Raw genomic sequence first — 6000 nt, 5'->3', positions numbered from 1 at the left:
AGATAAGAGGAAAAAATACACATGATTGATGTCACACCTAGCTTGAACCTTACCTTTTACTTAACTCTGTGGCTATGCTGAATCAAGCTTCAGATATTGTGACAGTTTCCAAATAAAAATATGTAAGAGTAAGTACAGCCAATGTCCTATCAGTCACTCAGTCAGATGAAGGAGACCAACTCTAGGGCCAGCCCATCCATGAGACCAAAACAACAACAACAACAACAACAACCAGTATTTATATACCGCTTTTCAACAAAAAGTTCACAAAGCGGTTTACAGAGAAAATCAAATATCTAATGGCTCCCTGTCCCAAAAGGACTCACAATCTAAAAGAAAGTGTTACTTCAGGCAGCAAATTAGCAGGGGGCGCCCACCTCTGCCCCCCCCCCGCTCTTGCCTCCACTGGGAGTAGCAAATCCTGGCACATCACCTGATAAGAGCAGGGGCAGCGTGTAGCACACTGTCTCAGGTGCCAGAAGGCCTTGGGCCATCCCTGCCAAGGTCAAACTCCATTCTCTGCCAAACCTTCACTGTGTGCCAGATGACTGTGGTCCAGGAACTATTCAGTTTAAGCTACACAACAGCATGTTGTGAGACTGAAATAAAGGGTGAAAAAGACTACTTTTGCTATCCTCAGTTCTTTGAAGGAGGGTCAAAATAAAATACATTCTCTAATTAGATTCTAAGGGTTTTCTAGCTGTAATCGCTCCTCATTAAGAAGATCGAAGAGCAGTAATGGTAGGCAAGCTTCTCTAAAATATAGCTTTTCTACTACTTTTGACTATTCCTTGCAATGTTCAGGCACAAATGAATAATTTGTGCACCCTAGAACACTTCTCAGAACCCTTAGCAACACACAGAGGTCCTTCACTGATAGATAGCCCAACCTATCCAGGGTTTAAATGGATGGATCTTGTGATCCATTATCGGAGGATCTGAAAAAATGGTGCTAAAGTTTCCATTGTTCTGTGGTCCTCCGCTGTCATGGCAAACAGCTGGAGGCCACAAGCAGGAAACAGTGGACCGTTGCATCTCCTCTATCCTGTGCTGCCACTAAGTCAGCCGGAGTGGAATGGGGAGGACCGTGGGCAGAGTGAGGCATGGAGAGGACCAAGCTGGAGGTGGGAGGTGGCAGGAGAGGTTGGACAGAGGAGGATCTTGATGGCAGAGGTGAATGTCAAGATCCTAGCCCCATTTTACTGGTCCAACAAGTCCCCTAAGTTTCTTTGGATTTACACCAGCTGGTGTAGGTCCAAGAAGATCCACTGGAGGTCAGGAGGCCTATGGGGAAGTAAGTAAAAAGATTTTTAGTTAACTCTCCAGGCCATCTGGTCTCCCCACCATAAAATGCAGCTCATGGTCCATCAGTGGTGCTGTGTGCTATGGGCTGGTGGGGGATAGTATAAGGCAGAGATTTATTTAGCTTTTCATTGTATGAAAGCAAAGGTATACACAGTGAGCTAGTCAGATGCAAAGCAATGAGCTACTGTGGTGTACAAAGTTCAAAATTGTGATTTTCTTCAAGGAAATATATGCATTCCTGAAATGGCTGCCAGCCGTTCAATTCTGTCTGTTCTTTCAACCTCAGGTAACTGGATTTGCAGCAGCCACTTGAAAGGAGGGCTCATTCATGTATGACTGAGTTGTCTGCCTTGTTAAAAATGCGCATTCTGTTTTCTGTTCTCCCAGTTCAGCTGGTTCACATTTTTCTGTCTTGTCCTGATGACAACTGCTTACATTAATTCAAAGTTGCCTTTAACGAAAATGCTTTTCATTCCTGAGGAAAAGGCTCATATGATTAAAAAACACAAAGGAAGTGACAAGATCCTCCATATTAATGACCTTACCCCCTGGCTCTAGAGTACGGTTTCCCTTTTTTCCTTTTCTGTTTTTCACCAAACCCTGCTCTTTTAATTGCAGCTTGGTGTGCAGATATTAGTAGGTGCAGATATTCTTATTGTTGCAATGTAAGACTCTTCAGTCCCAATACTACCCTTCTTCCCTCTGCCCTGCTAGTGCAGCCACACCAGAAAGAAGCAAGCTGTATCCAGCAGGGGAGGGGGGTCATGAGGCTTCAGAGGGGAAAGGGGAATTATTTCCCCTCACCCCTCTGTAAGCTTCCCACACCACAGTAGGTCTGCTTGGACCTGCGCCAGCTCTGTAGCTGCTGCAAGTCCAAGAAGAAAAGGGTAGGGGGCTTGTGAAAATAAGGGATAGGATCTGGTGTATACCATTGCTGCAGGATAACCCTCTCTTGCAGCCTCCCCTCCCCTGTTCCTACCCGCCCAGTTTTGCCCCCTCTCTACCCACCCATGTTCCCACTACTGCCTTACCTTCTCCAGTGCGTGCAGTGAGGTTCGCCGTTGCGTGCACAGTGCTGCCGCCTCTTGCGGCATGCTCCCAAAACGGCCACTGCTGGAGCACTGCCTTCACCATCAGCGGCTATTTTACAACAACAAAACGCTCTTCTGCTGATATAAAACTCTGCTCCGAACATCCCAATCTGAAATAGGCTTGGGCTGTTCATCTAATATTTGGTGCATATCAAACAGACCATGCCAAGACTCTCCTGGTCAGTTGTCAACCTAGGTCTAGGGTCAATAGACTCTTGCTTCTTCGTAACTTCACAATGAGCATTGGCTATCCACATGTGCTCCAGGCAACAAATCTTTAGCAGCAAATAAATAATATTTAGCATTTATACAGTATATTCTGAGTGTGCAACTGCTTCACATGTTTGTTTTGATATCGTTCTTACAACAACCCTGTAAGGTAAGTAGTATTATCTCCATACAGCAACTGCCCTTAGGCCACTTAATGAGATCATGGCAACGGCAAGATTTGATGTGGAGAGTTCAGTCTCTTACATGGTACCAGCTCTCAATTCCATAATTTGTCAGCAATAAAGATATGAGATTTCAGGAAAACTTTTCCTTCCAAGGCAGTTTGTTAGCCAGATGGTCAATGTCTTGATATGTAACAGTTCTCAGATATGACAGGTAACAGAAAGGGAAGATACAACTGTTTAGATTAATAAATTAATTCCTAGGAGGGATGTAGCCAGCAAGTTAACCGGGGCCTGGGATCTGGATTTCTACAAGTCTTGCAGTGTTGCTTGCAGAAAAATCAGCTTAAGCAGGCAGAAAAGGTCATTTTGTGATGGTGACTGTCTAACTAACAGAAACCAATACAGTACTTCTTTTCACAAACAGTCTTTCTGTAAAAATGGGATTGAAATAGCTATCCAACATAAAGAAGGAAAAATAATCATGGAGGTCCACATGACTTTGAATTGTGTCACGTTCACCCCCTGAAGCAACTGTGCTCCTACCCTCTGATCTTAGAGCTAGGGCTGCTATGTTGTTAAAGCAAATATGTTCATTCAGTGCCTGGATAAAATAAAGCTATATAAACAGCTCTGATCTTCTCCAGATTGGTGGCACAGCATCATAATTAGTGATATATCTACCCCTTCCTTCCTCCCAGGAGCTTGGGACAGTGTAAAAGGTTCTCTACCCCCCCCCCCACTCCCTACTTTTATCCTCACCATAATCCTATGAGGTAGGTGAGTTTGAGGGATGATGACTGACCCAGGATCACCCAGGGAATTTCATGGCTGAGGGAGGATTTGACTGGGTCTCCCCAGACTTAATCCAACACTCTCGCCACAATACCACTGTGGTTTAATTGTTATATGTAATAGGTGAATCAGATAATCTCTTCAAATGTCATGTCAGTAAATCCTGAAGCGTGGGTATTTCCATTTTGGGAAGCTTGCAAAAGCTTGAAAGCCTGTTTGAAATCTGAGTAGCATTTCATTCAAGGAAATTTTCTTCAGGAGAATAGGATGGTAAGATTATGACTAGTCAGAATGAAGAGGTTCTAACATGAAAATGATTTTTGTCTCAACGGATCTGTAAAAGAAATGAAAGTTGAAAGAAACATGAGAAAGAACATTGTTGTTATTCAGACTTCTTTAGCATATGTATGACTTTCTTTGTGCTCACAGGCAGTGCCAAACATTTAAAAGAAACAAGGATGACATTCAAATTGTTTCTATCATAGGTCGGGAGGGAAGAGGGGGGTTGTGTGATGGGGGAGAGGGAGGGATAGCAATGGGTTTAAGGCAGGCTGCTACAGGGGAAAGAAGGATGAGACAGTTGTGTACTTTCCCCCTCTTCCTGCTTTTCTTCCTGTTTCAGTTATGGCAATAACCTTGGGTTTCAGTAGATCACCTGGTTTGGAACTATTGCTGCTGCTTAATGCCAGATTGGTTAACATGAAAGCAAACATGAAAAAGTGGAGGCTGTTGAAAATCACTGCAGCTACTGCTGTGAGTGCGCATGTGCTGCATTCACTCCCTGAGCATGTGAACTCTCACTTCTCAGCACCACTTTCCAGCCTGGCACCCATGGTGAACTGTCCCCTGCCGCCTGCTTGCTACACCATTGATCAGAACTATGCCATCCAGGATGAGGAAGACAACCTTATGGAGACCTGGCAATGTGAAAAGCAGGAAGTTAATCTACCCCAGCTCTATCTGCCAGGTTTTCAGGAGCGCTGCCAGGAGAATAGATGATTGATGTGATTCTGTCTCCATTGTCATGGTCTTCGGTCTGCCAATCACCTCATTTTGAGCGGGTATATCTGGAGGTGGGTGACCAAGATAGAATATGAATTCCATTGCTCTACAGCCCGCCTGCTGTCTGAAGATCCCCCTTCTTGAATTGTATGGGTGGTCTTGGAGGTGATATTGGCACACACACCCCCAGACAAAACATTTAGAGGAATGTCAACATCCAGGTTGAGGTTCCCCCTGTGTGGAGCATTTCAGGAATTCCTGGCCATTATTTCCACTGTAGGTTTGTCTCATATAATAACTGGCCCCACCACCTTGCAAGGCGCATAAACACAATTCAATGTTTGTGCTTACAGAGGCTGATGGTGATTTTAATGTGAGGGATTTCACTCTGATTTCTTCGTCATGGTCAGATGTAGGTCTTCTGGAGCTCCTACCTCTTCAGGAATGGGGTATCAGATTGAATAGTGTGCACAGAGACTGATGAATTTAAATGAAATTCTGACTGCTCCAGGGGAATTTCCTGTTGCTATGGCTGACGGTCCTTTTAAAAACCCTCTAGGTTGGAGAAATGGCCTAAGCAGTTGACATGATCACTCCTCAGCACCCTCTCTTTACAGAGTCTGTGGTGCAAGGATGGGAACTCGAGTCAGGTGACTCAAGTCTGAGTCATGAAAATCAGCAACTTAGAAAAACACTCAGTAGCTCAGTAGACTAAAAAAACACTCGAGTCAAGGGCCGCTGACTCAGCACTCAGTCCCCACACATGCAGACTCGAGTCTGTCTGTGTCTGGGTGTGCTTGTTTAGTGTTTTCACAGTGTTGAAAACATAGTGGGGCCATCATTCGGACCAGGCAAGCAGCAGGGTGGCTCCAACTAGGAAGCACAGAAGGTTAAAGTTTGTTTTTGTATCCAAGCAGGAGGGGGAGGAGGCGGGAGTGGGCTCTCTTGCCTATCTCTAAAGGAACTGATGATCATTGGACAAAAGATGGGTGGTTTGGTTTTTTTCTTTGGATGAGGGAGGGCAGGAGGAAGAGCCCAAGGGGGTTCTTGCCTTAGGCTTGGCTGGAGAAGCCCAGAAAAAAGGAGACAGGGAAGTGGGCGGGGGAGGTTCATAGAGATCATGGTTTCCAATTGCATGGCTGCTGTGAACTCCATTGTTACTTGGAAGGAGGAAGCCCTATTGAATGACTGGCTTCAATGGGACTACTTCTGAGTAGAGCCGCAAAGGTTTGGGTTGTACTGGTAAGCCTCACAGCTGCTGTGTGTGACCCTCCTTCCTCTTGCTGCTTCTGTCCCTGCTCCCACACAGTCAGTTCCACCCCCTCCCACCATGTTTACAGATAGGGATGGGGACAGCAGGGGAGTGTTTAAAGAGAACTCCGACACACACAGACACACCCCCTGGCAACAACACC

This window comes from Tiliqua scincoides, chromosome 3 (genome assembly GCF_035046505.1).
Source record: "Tiliqua scincoides isolate rTilSci1 chromosome 3, rTilSci1.hap2, whole genome shotgun sequence".
Classification (NCBI taxonomy): domain Eukaryota; kingdom Metazoa; phylum Chordata; class Lepidosauria; order Squamata; family Scincidae; genus Tiliqua; species Tiliqua scincoides.
The sequence above is the reverse complement of the archived record's forward strand: the minus strand, read 5'-3'. Positions refer to the sequence as shown.